Genomic DNA, 15540 nt, shown 5'->3' on the forward strand with positions numbered 1-15540 from the left:
TTTTAAAGCCTCCCATTTACTGTGTGTACTTGCTCAGCAGAAAATGCTGCAAACATTGTGTCACAACAACATGACAAAGTATTATTAAAGGCTTCCCCCCATTTATTCTCTGGTATCTCAGCAAACACCTTGCTACTGAATGAAGGGCTGTATGGCCAAGGCACAGCGATGCTTCCTGGAGATCACAGTACTGGACTTAGGTGAGCTCCAGGTTTCTAAGAATCATGGAATGGTTTAGGTTGGAAGGGACCTTAAAGCTCACCCAGCTCCAACCCCTGCCATGGGCAGGGACCCCTTCCACTGGAGCAGCTTGCTCCGAGCCCCTGTGTCCAACCTGGCCTTGAGCACTGCCAGGGATGGGGCAGCCACAGCTTCTCTGAGCACCCTGTGCCAGCGCCTCAGCACCCTCACAGGGAAGAGCTTCTGCCTCAGAGCTCATCTCAGTCTCCCCTCGGGCAGGTTCAAGCCATTCCCCTTGGCCTGTCCCTACAGGCCCTTGTCCCAAGCCCCTCTCCAGGTTTCCTGCAGCCCCTTCAGGCACTGGAGCTGCTCTCAGGTCTCCCCTTCAGGAGCCTTCTCCTCTCCAGGCTGCCCCAGCCCAGCTCTCTCAGCCTGGCTCCAGAGCAGAGCTGCTCCAGCCCTCACAGCACCTCTGTGGCCTCCTCTAGACTCACTCAAGCAGGTCCAGGTTTGGTTTGTAACCAGTTACACAGTCTCAGTGTGTGCTGTTTCTGCTCTTGCTTGAGAGAGACTATTTCACTTCTGATCCAGAATCCCAGCAGCCCCAGAAGCTACCTCTGTGCTCTGCATCTCTGCTTCCTCCCAGAAATACATCTGGATAATTAATATTTTTAATTTTCATATTTCTGACATTGCTACATCCCCACACACTATGTACATACCCAAGCAGGGGAAACACTCCTCCTAACATGCTTCAGATCAGATCTTTGAAAGTGAAAGGTGCAGCTCTCAAAGACTTCATCAGCTCCTGCCCTGCAAACACACACTCAGGCGCACTCATTGCACAGCCTCCATGAAATACCTATTTGTTTTCTCCCCACCCCACCCCAGAAGATACCCCCCCTAAAGCCTCTGCAGTTCTGGTCTATAAGCTCACTATGCAAAGGCATGTTCCGTTCCCATACACTCACACAAGCATACAGAGAGGCTCTCACATTAAGCAGCCTGCCAGCTGGGGTGACAAATGTAACATATTTATACTGTTCAACTCTGAAACCACAACCATGAAAAGCCACAGAGGCATCTCAAGGTTTAAACCCTGCCGATGCCACTCCAGAGACATCCGAACCTGCGACTGCCTCCTCTTGAGGGTCACATTTTCTTCTTGCACTTGGAGTGTTTCTGGAGTATCTATGTGCAATATATAGGAATGTTTCCTATACAGAATATATACAACAAACACCCAAGTGGGAAGTCAAAAGAGCGGAATTCTTTCAGGCGGCATGGAAACTAGGAAAACAAACAGATTTTGGAAGCTTGGAGTACGGGCTGCAGAGGGGGAAGCCAACATACCAAAACAGCAGGGTAAAAGGCATTATTAAAATCAATAAGTCATCCTCGGAGAAGCTGAGGTTGTATACGAATGAGGAAAATAGAAATGTTCCTGAGATCTGGAAGGTCACACGTAAAAGCAAACAAGGGAGGCCAAAGGAGCGGCTTGCAAATGCCTGGACCAGCAAATCAAACCTCCTCCAATCACAGCAGAAGCAACCTCCCAGGAGGCTGGTGAGGCCAAGGAGTGACCCACACATCAGGGGAACGGGCAAAAAGGTTAATGCCATGGCAGGAAAACGAAATGAAGCTTTCTATCATGTTCCTGGAGGAGGAATTTGGCAATACCACTGTGCCAGATCTCTTCTTACAAGCAACGTATCAAAGGACCTGCCTCCAAGTAAGAAGTGGAAAGAAGAGGGTGAACAGCAGATTTTACTAATGATATCCAGTTGTTCAGGTAAAGAGGAGCATCCTCTGCCTTTATATGCTCTGAATATTCAGCAAAAAGTGCCAAATAAAACCAAAGTGGATAAATGCAAAGTAATGAACATAGGGGGGGAAGTTATCCCAGCTTTATTTGAACAGCAAAAGCATCTGGCTTGACCAGCACCTCTCAGAATATTATCAAAGTCATGACAGACCACAGCTCCAGAAAGCTATTCCAGGATCAGGAATAACTGGGATGTAGTAGAGAATGAAGCTGAACATTTACACAGTCACACAAATCCACTACATCTTAAGCACAGCATGCAGTTTGGGTCTCATTTCCTCAACCCCTTCTTAGGGCAGGATGTTGGGGATGACAAAGCTCAGATCAGCCTGAAAAAGAACTGCAAGAGTTCAGATCCATTAAATGTGTGGCTGTCCTGAGCAGCAGCTCTTCCTCTGGCACCTGCAGGCACAGGGGAAGCATTTTGATGCTACATCCATCATTTGCATTAGAAATGTTCTTGTGTGGTTGGTGTATTCAGCCCATGGTGACCAACCATCACACCCAGCTCAGAGGTGGCCATAAAGCCATTAAAGCAAACTGAGCAGCAAATGTTTACAACAGAAACCAACTTCAAGGGAAGAAAACTTTATTTCTGCCCAGTTTAAAGGCACTGCCTGGTGGAAGGAACCGGATCATTGCTAATAGTGGTGTTTCTAGGAAAGACGTTTCTGGACCCACCTATTAGACATCAATTGACCCTTGAAGTGATTTGAAGCCTGAGACTGAAGTTTGTGTTTGCTGCTTTCTCTTCCCCAGTGAACCAGGTTCCAGTCAATTCTGCAATGCAGGGACAGCCTAAAGACTACTCCTAATATTTAGTAGGGCTGTTTTGCTTCACGAGAGCTTTGAGCACTGGCAGAGGTGGGAAGGCAGTGGAAAACATGAAGCAACATGCTGCAGGGCCAGTGATTCTGTACTAGAAACCAAATCACAAGGATCAAAACAGCAACATGAAACTTCAGTGGGGTCAGAAGATTTCTGCCTTTGCTGGAGAGGGAAGACACAAATTATACAGTGAATATCTTCAATAAAGCACTCAAATTCAATGGACAATCAAGCAGTAACTTCTTCTAATGTATCACAAAAGGCCACAGTTTCTTCTGTTCTCCGTGAACATGGAGCAGATCAAGCTGACATGCTCATGTCCTACTGTAAGCCAGGCCTGTGCATCACTGTCCCCACTAGTGCTGGGAAACAGACTGAAACCACAGTGAAATCCTTGCAAAAGCATCACATTTTGAGAACCCACTCTGTCTCTAGGCAAACTGGCTCTGGTTCAGCTTCCCACTTCGATCTGGAAGCTCCCCCTCTCCAACAACCCTTTTTTCCCCTTGATATACATCAGAGGCATCATTGGTGTTACAATTCTCACCATGCAGGTTGAAAGCTGCTCAGTTCCATCACAAGCAGATGTTTTTCAGGAATACGTTTCCTTCTTCAGTTTAAGAATCTCTTCTCCCCCCCCCCCCCATTTGTGGAGTTGGCAGAAATTAAGAGGCCACAGTGACACTTGTGAAGCTTCAGCACATGCTTTGCATAAAGGCTGCTTGCATACAAGTGTAAAGAAAAGCTTCATTCACATCATGGCCATCAAGGTTGAAATTAAAGCTCTCCTGAAAGATCATGCACACATACACATTACAGATGTATGATACATACATGTAGTGCTGATATGTAAAGAAACAAGGATCCAGCCAGTACCAACATCCTGCTTAAATCCACCTGCCTGTGAGGTACCAACATAACCACAACATGCCTCTAAACTGGCAGCTTGCTGGCACAGCCTTCTCCTATCCAATTCAGTAGCTAAGTCACTATTCACCTTGACATCATTTGATGCTTGTACCTAGGCCAAAATCCCTAAACCAGGTTACTGTCAATGTTAAGTCCAGCAGCTTGGTGTGTAGTTCTCTTCCCCTACTGTGGGAGATGGCATCAGCTCTAACCAGCTTAGGGAAAAAACACCGCACACAGGTATCATTTCCAGCTTCTGGTTTTAAGCTCCATGTAACTCTATTATTGAGTTCTCAAGATATTCAGTCTGAGTACCAAGTGCTCAAGGCACATTTTGGAGGGGGCTGGAACACCCTGGGCCCCCTCTCACCCATCTTTAACTTGCCTCTTCAATAGGCTTTGAGCAGCATCCCAACACATTTGCCTGCAGCCTTTTCTACCTGAATCCAACCCTTCCATGGCTGTAACAGTGCTGCAGGGATATTTTCCTTCTCTGGATGGTCACATATTTCTCCACCTTTGGGCTTACCCAAATTTGCACACACTCAGGCATTTGGGGTCAAGGCTTTTGCTCGGATTGCTCTTGACCACCATCACCCAAGCTGAAACCACTGTGCTGGGTGGAAATACTATCTAGATGTTTAGAAAGATCAGCCTGACTCTGAAAATGAGACGGTGCTTTCAAGCAGTGTAGGGTATGTGGTAACAGTGGGGTGCTTTCTCACACCACAGGCCCCCAAATCCCCCTGCTCAGCTATGCAGCCTGGGCTATTTCAACAGCTGTCCTCAGCAGATGCTTCCTGAGGTTGCCTGGAGTCTCAAAAAGGATGTAAAATATTTGTAGTAATTCCCTGAACAAACCCAAGAGGCTTCCTCGAAGCAGAGTCCTCAGCTCTGTTGACTTGTGTTTTTAAAAGGTAATATAAATTCCACTTACGCTGGTTTGTTTTGATGTTGAAAATTGGTCTCCATAGACATGGTTGAAATCATGCCCTGAAGCGCTGAGGCTGGAGCCAACAACCACACAGCCCTTCGCCAGGACAGAGCTGAGGAGGCTTTAAAGGTGTAAATGCCATCCTTGCCTGTCACAGCAGGACTGGGAGGGTGCAGGGGAGACCAGGCAGGGACAGGGTGCCCCACCACAGGGGGAAAAGCTACAGCAGTGGCCACCCAGACACTGGGAGAATTCTATAGGGATCCCCTCTATGTTATCCCCCAACCCAAAGCCTCATCTCACTGCCCACATATTTCCTTCAGAAGGGGGCAAAAAGCCTTAGAGAGCCCATAGGAAGCCTAAAAACTATATTTGAATGTATGTGCCATATCCCTGCAGAAGCTCCCTCTTCTAGGGACCATGGTGGTGTTTGCCAAGCAGAAACAGTAATAAAAAGAAATAAGGGTGAGACAAGCAGAGGGAATATATGGAGAAAGGACAAGTCGAGGGTTTTATATGGAAATTTATATCGAGGGTAACATTCCTGTCTAACACAAGCATTTTAATACTTCCGGATGCAAGCCTCAAGCCAAAATCCAGTGAGGTCTGATGTTACGATAGTGTTTAAGTTCAGGGATGCTGAACATTTTGCAAGAGCTACAGGTTATCTCAGTGCCAAAACCCATCCAGAAGAACAACAAAAAAGCTTTTAATTCTCCCCCAAATAACCCCACCGCAATGTCCCAGCATGAAGCAATCACAAAGCAGAAATGAGTCCTGAGGCACCGAACCGCCCAAGTTGATGTGAATATTGGGATGCGCAGACCACTGCGAAACCTGCCTGCTCCATCCTGATCCCAGGGGAGTGAAATTAGAGGCAAAAAGCAAGAATAACCTGTATTTGAGACAAAAAGCAAAGAATAACTTGTATTTGAGAAAAAGTATTACTTTCATTAGACTCTTTTCTTCCCTCTTCCAGCTCTAAGGCTGCTGCTGCTTGCTTCCACCACCCCAGGGGCACTGCTACAGCCTCTCGGGCACCTCAAAGCCCAGGGAGGAAGCAGCCATCAAGGATTTTCCCTGACAGCCCAGTTCAGTGTTGAACAATGCTCAGGATTACCCACCCTGCTGAGGGCAATATCAGGCTGAGCTCAGACCAGGAGCCACATTCCCCAGGTCAGCAACGCAGCGAGCGTGAGCTCACGCGAGCGATAAACTGTTGGGAACAGCTTGTCCCAGAGACACTGCTGCTCCTCACTGCTGCCAAGGCCCATTTCTGCTTGGTTTATGCACCATGCCAATTCCTCCCAAATAAGATTAAGCTGCCTTGAGGCAATTTCAACTTACACAGCTGATATTTGGAGCATTTTCTCTGCTCTTGCAGCTCTGCCGGCACAGTCCTTGTGCTGCCGCTTCCCCTCTTCACCTTGTGTCACCCTCGCAAAGGCATTAGGTCCCATTTAAGCACTCACACACCTTTTGATTAGTCCCTTTTGGGACTTTGAAACATCGAAAGTAATTCAAAGGATTCAAGAAAATAATACTTCACTGAAGAGCAGAACTGAGCCATCAGTACCATACAATTTGACTCTGCAGGGGCATCAACGGGATACCAAAGTATGGGACCTGTTTGCTTAGATATGGCCAAACTAATGAACAGTCCCCTTTTCCGAGACTGTTCGGGATTCATTAAATCCCATTAGGTTATTACAAGGTTATAATATATCTTAGAAACTAATAAATGAGCTTTTAAGCCTAAAAAGCTTCATTTCAAGACCATCCTGGACAGCTTCAAGTTAAAAAGGCAGATACCAAATGAAAAGAAAAACTCAATAATCCAAAAAGTCTCCAGATTCCTTACTTGTTTACTTATGTGACTGCACATGAATAATTCCAGTCTAGCACAGGCCTGTTTGGGTGCCAGGTCTTGTTTGTAAGTCTGCCCAGTGAAAGGCAAAGGTACAGTTGAACTTGGACTCTATGCAAGTACCAGCCAGCCATTCACTTCCATTGCTAACCAATTCTTCTGAAATTGGATTAGATGTAAAGCTCAATCCCTGTAGTTGCTGCTGGTTACTGCTGTGCGGAACAGAGTTATTAATACACAACTGCTTGGGCTCAAATCACAAATACAACTGCATTTTCTGGCCAGAACAGTAACTCTGTTTGATGGATATGTGTTTTTCTCCATTAAATCCAAGTTCTGTACTCACCAAGAAGATGGAAGATCTAAAGGGACATTTCTGTTCACAGTGACCACGAGCACCATGATTCAACTCAACAACACCAAGAAACTGGGCAGGTGCATCTCCAAAGCCAATGGTTAAACCATTCAGATGAAGCATAGCTGTATAACAAAGTTATAAACAAGACTATGGAAAAACTGAGGAAAGAAACTTCCAAAGGCTTTGGCATCGTTATTCTTAGTATTCTTAGCTGAATGCATTTTGCCTCAGTTCCAGTGTAGTCAGATATTCAAATACAACTTGAACACCATCTGTTTGCCATGATCCAGAGACAACAAAGATTGGAGAGCACAAATCATGAAGATGGCAACAGCTACACACAGTTTTTTGCCTATACAATCAGTTTGTACTAGAACAGGTCCAGGATCCACAAGAAAGGCTGTTGTCTACCTGTAACACTGAAAAAGTTGCCTCTGAAAGCAGACACATTTATAACAGAATCAGCACTAGATTGGCGCAAAGAATAGATTCACAAGGAAAAACACTTACAAGAATATCAATGTAATCAATTTTTCCACATGAAGAGTCCATGCTCAGGTCTCTGGACCAGCACAGCAGAAAACACTGGATTTACAGCAACTGGTGAGGAATAGCTTGAAAGACATCTGCATGTGAACCGGTGCTACAGAGATCATTAGTTTACTCAATAACATCTCCAGTGTCTTCACTACAAAATAAGAGTGCTGTTTCCTGCATTTGTGAAGCTCTCAGGCATCAAGATACCTGCTGAAGTACTTTTGGAAGGTTGGCAAACAAGGAACATTAAAACTCTATATTCAGGAACTCCAATTCAGTAAATCAACTGAATACAATAGCCAATAAAAGCAAGAATCTAAAGCAAACTCTATTGCAATAACCAATTTTAATGTTGTTAATATGGCAAAGCTCATCACAACAAATCACAACTGAAACTTTCCTCCGCAGTATTATTTAGGGCAGGTTTCGCTCCACCTACTCAGACAATAGGATCAAGGTGCATGTTTTCATGGAGTATAGGAAAATTTGTGGGGAACAGGAGGCTGAGGCAGTGTATCCATAAATCAGCTCAATCTGGAGGCATAGTTGTGGTGCAAGGCTGTGCACTAACACTTCATTTTCCCTCTCACAAGCATTTGTGCTCCTAATTTTGTAGCCAAGACTTGCACATTTTGCTGAATGAGAATAAATCTACACAAGGCTTTGCCCAGCACTGAGACGAAAGCCTACCCCAGCCCAAACACAACCAGGTACATAGGGTGCCTCATCCCATCCTTCTGCCATCAGCAACATAGTCAAGGGACATGGAGATGGACACCCAACAGCCCCCTCAGGCATTTTGGGATTGCAAGTATGTGTCCTGCAGGCTAGGAGGTGCTATCACCAGCTGCCTGGTCACAGAAGAGAAATCCCCTTCAGAAAGCATTAACTAACACCCAGGAAGAAGCAGGTACTGAACAGAGACCTCAAGTTGTCACAAATATACCTTTAGCACTATCTTATTGCAGTCCTCAAAAGCATATTCCTCCTGCATGTAAGCAAGGAGCCTTGATCAGGTGATCAGGGCCAGCCCTGGCCAGGGATCCCATTGCAGAGGCCAACAATCCCCAAACCTTGCAGACTCAGCCAAGAAATTCAGTTTTGTTCCAGCTCAGTCACTCAGGGCGAGATGCTCACAACCTCATGGAGGCTTTAAACCCTTCCCCAGGGGTGAGAAATCAGCCCTAGCCTCAAAACTGTGTGGCATGGCAAGTCAAACTTCTCAGAGCACAAAGCAGAGGGAAGAGAGGATTTTTTCCACACTTAGGGGCTGCAAGTTCACTGGTGCCCATCAGTATCTTACACTGTACCACTGTTTTATGTAGGAACTGCTGTGCAAGTACAACTGGCCACATGCTACTGCCAGGCAGGCATCAGCCTCAGTATGGTATGCAGAAAGTGAAATAGTTCAAAAGAAGAGATTATACTCGAGCAACTAAAATGCTGATTCTAGTGCATTTGAGAAACATTTTGCAGCCATGCAATTAAAGCTTCCAACACAACACACACCCACAAAGGCAACATCAGAGGTACCCTGGTGGGGTTTTTAACATCTGCTTTTGCACACTTGGCCACAAAACCCAAAGCTTCGGTGTCACTGCCACAGGGAAGCTAACATGTGCATGAGTGATGGGAATGGGTTACAGCAACAGCCAGGTCTACATGGCATGAGCTTTTGATACAGCAGAATAGAGGTTTTACTAGCAGACTTGTACAGCTAGTCCTGTCAAAAACACAAGCATCAGCCCAAAGCAGGTTCAGAAAGAACATAAGAGATTTCCAGATGACAGCTTGTTTGTCGATCATGGCAGGGGCAGAATTACATCTGTGTGAGGATTTGGCAAGTAGAAACTACCCAACAACTGCTTGGAATTGGAAAAAAACATATCATTGAGAAGATTAAGTAAACAAGAGTACATAGCTAACATGATACACCAGGTATTGCTGCCCGGAGTTTGTGTGTTTATACTTGCCTGGACGCCCACAATCATTTTAGTATCTTGAAAACAGCAGTAACAATTAAAAAGCATTTAATAATAGGTGTGTTTTTCAGAAGTGGGGTGTAATCTCTCAAGCCAAAGACAGAGTGATATAGATCACCTGCCCTGGGAATAACATGTTGAGAGTTGTTAATAAAGATTAGTCCAGTGACACAGTTAAAAATCAGAGCATAGCACTGAGAAGCTCCTGGCTTTCCTTTAGATGCTCTTTACACCCACTACACAAAGACTTACAAACAGCTTACAAAGGTTAAATTGGGAGTTTAGGATGCTTTTAGGACAAGGCAACACCCGAAATAAAGCTCACAGACAAACACACAGTATGAAGTTAAAGGAGATAAACCAAAGGCTGGAGTGGAATCACTGGAGTGTTATCAGCTGTGGAGCAGATGCCACCACGAGCTGAAGTATTCCCTCTGCCTCTACTGCTTTGACTTCTACAGCTGCTACTACCCTATCAAAATGTTATATGTTGTACTACATGTTTCAGGTCCCAAAACACAGTTAACTATACTTAGTTTTAAATGGCAGATATCCTTATAACTATTAACATCATCACTATTCTTTTACTACTTCTACTAACAACACTGGTATTTCTCAAGCTAGTTGCAACTTGTGTAAGTAACCATATTAATTCCTTTACCAACCTTGCTTTCAACAGCACAGCAACGTGCAAGTATAACTACAGTAAGTGCTGATTGAATTTATAACTGGATCCTGACTATATATCATATTTTTAACAGCCTTAGAAACTTTTTATTGCTTTTTTCATCCTTCATTTTAAAGCAGGGCCTATACCAAGGTGTAGCTCTCACCGTATGCCCCAAAAGATATAAGATGTTACATCTCCTGAGCAAAAGGAAAAATGAAAGTAAACATTTAGGGACTGCAAGGAGTTGTTTTGAAAAACTAAGTTTATTTTGAGGCTATATTTGTGTTCATGGTAGAATGTGAAAGCTCAATACAAAAGGCTTGACCAGCCCCACTGAAATCAATGACATTTGTCACAGCAGAGGATGGAGCCAATGCACTGGAAAGAGATCAAGGGCATGGCACAGGCTGACAAAGTGCTCCATCATTAGCTCTTAATTTAAGCTTAGACCTCCTTTATAAGGCGAGTGGGTGAGAACAGCAAACAAACCCCATATCAATCACTACATCCTCACAGTTCTCAACTGCTATTTATAGTTTGGCTTTGAAATTATAGGGGCAAAAATGCAAACCAGCATGCCAACAGGGAACAAGAGGGAACAGATACAGCCCATAGGACTCCAAGCTGTAAGGCTGCTGCTTTATCTCAAGTGTGCTGTCCACCGCACACAGCACTGCTGCAAGTTCAAGACTCTGTCAATATCCAGCTTTTGATGAAGCTGAAAAGACTCTTTTCTTGAGTTTCATAGAAAGCAAAAATAAAAAGGATTCAAAGGATTTCACGTCTATTTTAATCGTTGACAAGCTGTAGGCAAGCCATCATTTCCTGTCTTCTTTCTGATTTTCATATTGCATCCTCCTTCTCTGACACTACCAAGGCCTTTCCGCATGGCATCACCAGCACCTTCGAGGCTCCTGAGCTTTGCTCTGTTAGAGATGCCCTATTAATCACTGTTTTTTTTTATTCTCTTACTTGAAACTGCTTTTTAAAGTTAAATCACTAAGCTAAAAGAAAGCATGTCCAATGTGAAAGTCTAAATAATCATTAAATAGCTATTTCAGATGTCACATCCACAGCTAAATCATCACAACCAGATTTTCAACAAAGGATTCTAAGACTTCAAATGTACCTTTTTGATTGTGCCATCACTTGACACAACACAGGTGAATGGCTCACTTTGCCATTCAATCACTCATCTTCACTCCATGCTCTATTGCCAGCTTGAGCCATGTCATCAATCCTCAATGCTGCCTTCCTCCGTCCCATCATCTTACTCACCTTTTATTCATCCATTTGGTTCACTAACCCTCAGCCTTTCCACATTGTCTTGCCCCAGAACAGGCAATATCCCCACAGGCTGCTGCAGGACAGGGCCAGACACCAAATGCACATCCACACTCCCAAGTGAGCATTGTCCATAGGGATTTCAATTAGGCAAACACCTCCTCACATGACAGCAAGAGACAGCTCATGTTTCTCCCTAACAGAAAGGGGAAAGCAGTAAGGGAAAGACAGCAGGCCTTAAAATTGTAATTCCTTTAAAATTTGTGAAGGATTTAAGGCAATAGTGAGTGCAGCCCCACTAGTTTGTGGGTTACCACAGAGGAAAATCCCAGACTATATCAGGTTTTTAATTTTTAAATGCATAAAATACATATTTATTTCATTTTATATGCATTGTCTTTGCACTGCATGCTGGACCAGACAGCTACTTGCCCATCAAACAAAGACCTCTGTTTCAGAAAACACCTTCCCAAAAGGATGCCCACCCTCAGTCTGTCACTGCCATTTGCTCAGTTTTCAGCCCTGGGCAAATAATTCAGGGCCTCAGGTTGTTTCAGAGCTATTTGTATCCTTGATATTTGTAATCATTCCTATCATAATCAGTTAAAATTAGACCTTTGGCTCTTCACAGCCAACAAAGGTCTGCATGGCTTCACAGGTTTGCACAAAGAAGAGCCCTGAGCCGTGTTCAGTCCTTGGATGGAACACTGGGGGAGAAGTTGCCAGAGTTCACATGATTTTAACTTGGGCACACAAGAACTGAATCAACAGCAAACCAGCACATACTTCTGGAAGCTCTGTGCATTGCACATGGGGTTCACTTGCATTTCTTTCTAAATCAACTGAAGATACAGGTCACAAAAGTCATTTGTCATGTTAGAAGTGGTGCTAATTCAGTTTTGAGAACAGGTATCTAAAAATCATCCCTATCAGGCAGAGTGCTTTTCCATTTATGTTAAACTCTGGCTGTTTTGTTAAGAATACAGCACTGAATGCTCAGGGGTCATGTAAATGCCTGAAAAAAAGCTTAAAATCATACCTCTAGGTCCTCCTTTTTAAACCACTGGCTCTTCATCCACTCTTCACTCTGACTGCCCAAAGGGGACAGCACTGTCCCTTGTAAATGTTGCAGAATTCACCATTTGTGCAGATTTTCCCTTTCATGTCAAATAAAATAATTATTTTCTGTGCCACTTATTCATCCCTGCAAGTGAAAAATTACCCAGGTTTCATTTGATCTCACTGAAGAGCCAAGCTGGGTGGTTGTGTGAAGGATTAGAGAGCTGTGTGATAATATGTAATGAAAAAAACCCTTATTTTCTATGGTTCCACAAATATTCAGTCTATTTTCTGAAGTTTCCAAGCAAGCTGTGGAGGAGTTGTGTGGGCAGAAGCTGCACTCTGCAGGAATCACCACAAAACAGCCCGAGCACTGCTTGGACTGCATCAGGAGAAGCGAATCCCTTGGTCAGCTCACCAGTGCCACCCTATGGCAGAAGATTAAATAGAGAAAGATGCACGAAATAACCCATTTTAGGGTCTTTCTCTGCGCAGGTTGCTCGCTGCAGATGTGGCCAGGGTGGTCTCAATTTCTTCACTATGGAAAGGACACGATGAGACCCCTCCAAGGGTCTTCCAAAAAGACTCCAGCAAAGGCACGTAGCACAAGGGACAGTCTCTGGGATGAAAATGGGATGTTTCACAGGCTCTGGAGGAAACATATTGTAATCCAGAGAACTGTTTAAAAACAATAACTCTCACTGGAGATGCTCATCCCTCCAATTTTCTCCTGAAGCCAAAGACGATTAAGTGACACATCCAAAGATAAGAGAAACTTTGTTGTGAGATGAGGTAACTTCTAAAACCTTTTACTGAGCCCTGCAGGACATTTTCTCAGCCAGGAGTTTGGAAAACAAGAGAAAGGGACTTCTAAACATGAACAATAGCACTGCCTGAGACCTCCAGGGCCATCACTGCACTGCTCTGGGAGATGCTCTTCCTGCTTGCAGGCTTTTCTTTATCAAAAGACTCTTTCCCTCTATATTGCTCCTCCACCCTTACCAGCTGCTGCCTCAGCTAAAGGAAACCACTCTCCCACACTCATTTACACCTGGTGGTACTCACACAGCTTTCAAAAGTTACTCCAGTTACAAATCTCACCCCACTTTATGACATTCCTCCCATTTCCAACCCAAATGCCATCATTTATGACAACAAATGAAAAGTGTTTTCAGGTCCATCTGCTCATGCCTTTCTTCTGTCCATGAGCATCTCTCAGCACAAGCGTTAGCCCCAGCTCAATACCTACCACCAAAGCATATTTACACTTCAAAAGAGGTATTTACTTCAAAGATACTGTACAAATACTTAAAAGAAATATTAGCAGATTCTCAAATGCTAACAGGCCTACACATTTAGTAAGTAAACACGCATGTATACAAATACACAAGTAGTAAATACACACATACTTACAAACAGGACACTCACATGGTACCACTGCCAGGCCCAGACACTGACCTCAAATATCCTTGTTTCCAGAGAGTTGGGCAAAGAGAAAGTAGTTCAACAAAAAGTAGCATGAAATATGAGGGTAACTCCTTGGAGAGACTTTGTTACAGAGAATAGTTTTCCTTTTAGCAGGGGATGGAAATACTCATTAATACAATTTCACAGCATGTGTGGATAATGATTTTGGAGGAACTCGGACTTAAGGTATCAGATTAATGAACTGGGGTGGTTTACCAAACCAAAAAAAAGACCCAAATCCATGGCTTCAAGAAGCTGCTACAGCTCCACTTCAATACCTGGCCAAGGACATTAAAGTTCCTGGAAAGAAGAACTACAAACTCTGTCTTTACTTCCAAGTAATATAGAAGAGTTTCTATCAGCATGTATAACAACTGCTATTAGAAACAGACAGGCACCCCCCATCATCCCACAGAACTGCTCCTGCCAGCTCACATTAACACATTTTAGTCAAAGACTGCACAACAAAGCCCCTTCATCTGCATTTACAAGCTTTCACTACGGACCCTCAGTTTTAAAACTACTCCCACTCAATACATCTGAGGCTGTTTCTAACCTTCCAGGAGGCTGCAAAAGACCCAACTTCCCAGTTGTTGTTTTTTTCTCCTCACAGAAAGCATAACTTAAAGCTGACTTGCTGGAGACACATTACATCCCATACACCAGCAGGACACCTTGGTTTAAAAGTTTGCTAAACATCAAACCAGTTGATTCTTAACTTAATACAAAAGACCAAGATAGCCGAGACAGACATAAAGAAGTCAGTCTTGTCTGTTGTTTTGTCTGTGTTGCTTTCTACCACAACTAACGGGGAAGCAACCGCTTTCCTCAACTCTTCCACTAGTTTCAGATTTCACAGCAATAACAGTCAAGACTCAAATGTCTTGAAACCTTCTTACTCAACAGAAACATTATAGACCGTATGTGCCTATTGCACGGGGTTATAGTAGATGGGATGTAAACACATAAGCTATATATACACACACTCCTAACTACCTTTTCTAAAGAAAAAAAGAAAAAAAGAAAGAATTTCCTCTGACAATTGTTCAATCCTCCACCTTAGCTGCACTTTATACAGTACAAAAAATATAACTTACTTCAGGAATCACAGCACTGGTCTAGGAAAAGGGGATTTTCATCTGTACCTATTTTTCACAGATTCAAGCACCCACTTTAGAAAATGCTTGGCTATAGACATCTACAGCTTAGGCAGAAGACCAGCAATGCTTAGGATGATTACAGGCTCAAATTTACCTACATCCCCTGCTTGAACTGATCCTCCCTTCCCATAAGCAAGGGACATACTGCGCTGCTACTTCACATCTCCTTCCTGCTCAGGAACAGAGTAGGGTGTAGCACACAAGCACCCAAGAAAAGAAAGCATGGCTGGTGCTGTCCTAAAATAAAAAGAGGCACAGGTGCCCCATGAAGACAATACAAGCCAAAGTCAGACAACTGTGGCTGGGTAATTTACTTGATACAAACAACCCACCTTCTTAATTTTATTCTGAAACCCTTCATTTAAATCAAAGATTTCACCTGCCACAGAAGCTTTGATTACTACTCAAATTAGTTTTCTGAAAAAAACAGTAAGATTTAATCAAGTAATCATTGCAGCTAATGCAAGTTTAATGAAATCT

The 15540-nt window shown here is 43.7% G+C and overlaps 1 protein-coding gene across 3 annotated transcripts in view; it reads right to left on the reverse strand.

Moving 5' to 3' along the window:
- Positions 1 to 15540, reverse strand: part of CCDC85A (coiled-coil domain containing 85A) — a 271108-nt gene that overhangs the window by 252613 nt on the left and 2955 nt on the right. For 2 of the 3 annotated variants that reach the window (XM_065682466.1, XM_065682464.1), the window contains exon 3: positions 14117 to 14200. The exons of the other annotated variant lie outside the window; for it this stretch is intronic. The gene's annotated coding sequence lies outside the window, so the exon portion shown is untranslated. The remainder of the gene's footprint in view (positions 1 to 14116; positions 14201 to 15540) is intronic. 3 annotated transcript variants of the gene reach the window in all.

This window comes from Lathamus discolor, chromosome 5, assembly GCF_037157495.1.
Source record: "Lathamus discolor isolate bLatDis1 chromosome 5, bLatDis1.hap1, whole genome shotgun sequence".
Classification (NCBI taxonomy): domain Eukaryota; kingdom Metazoa; phylum Chordata; class Aves; order Psittaciformes; family Psittacidae; genus Lathamus; species Lathamus discolor.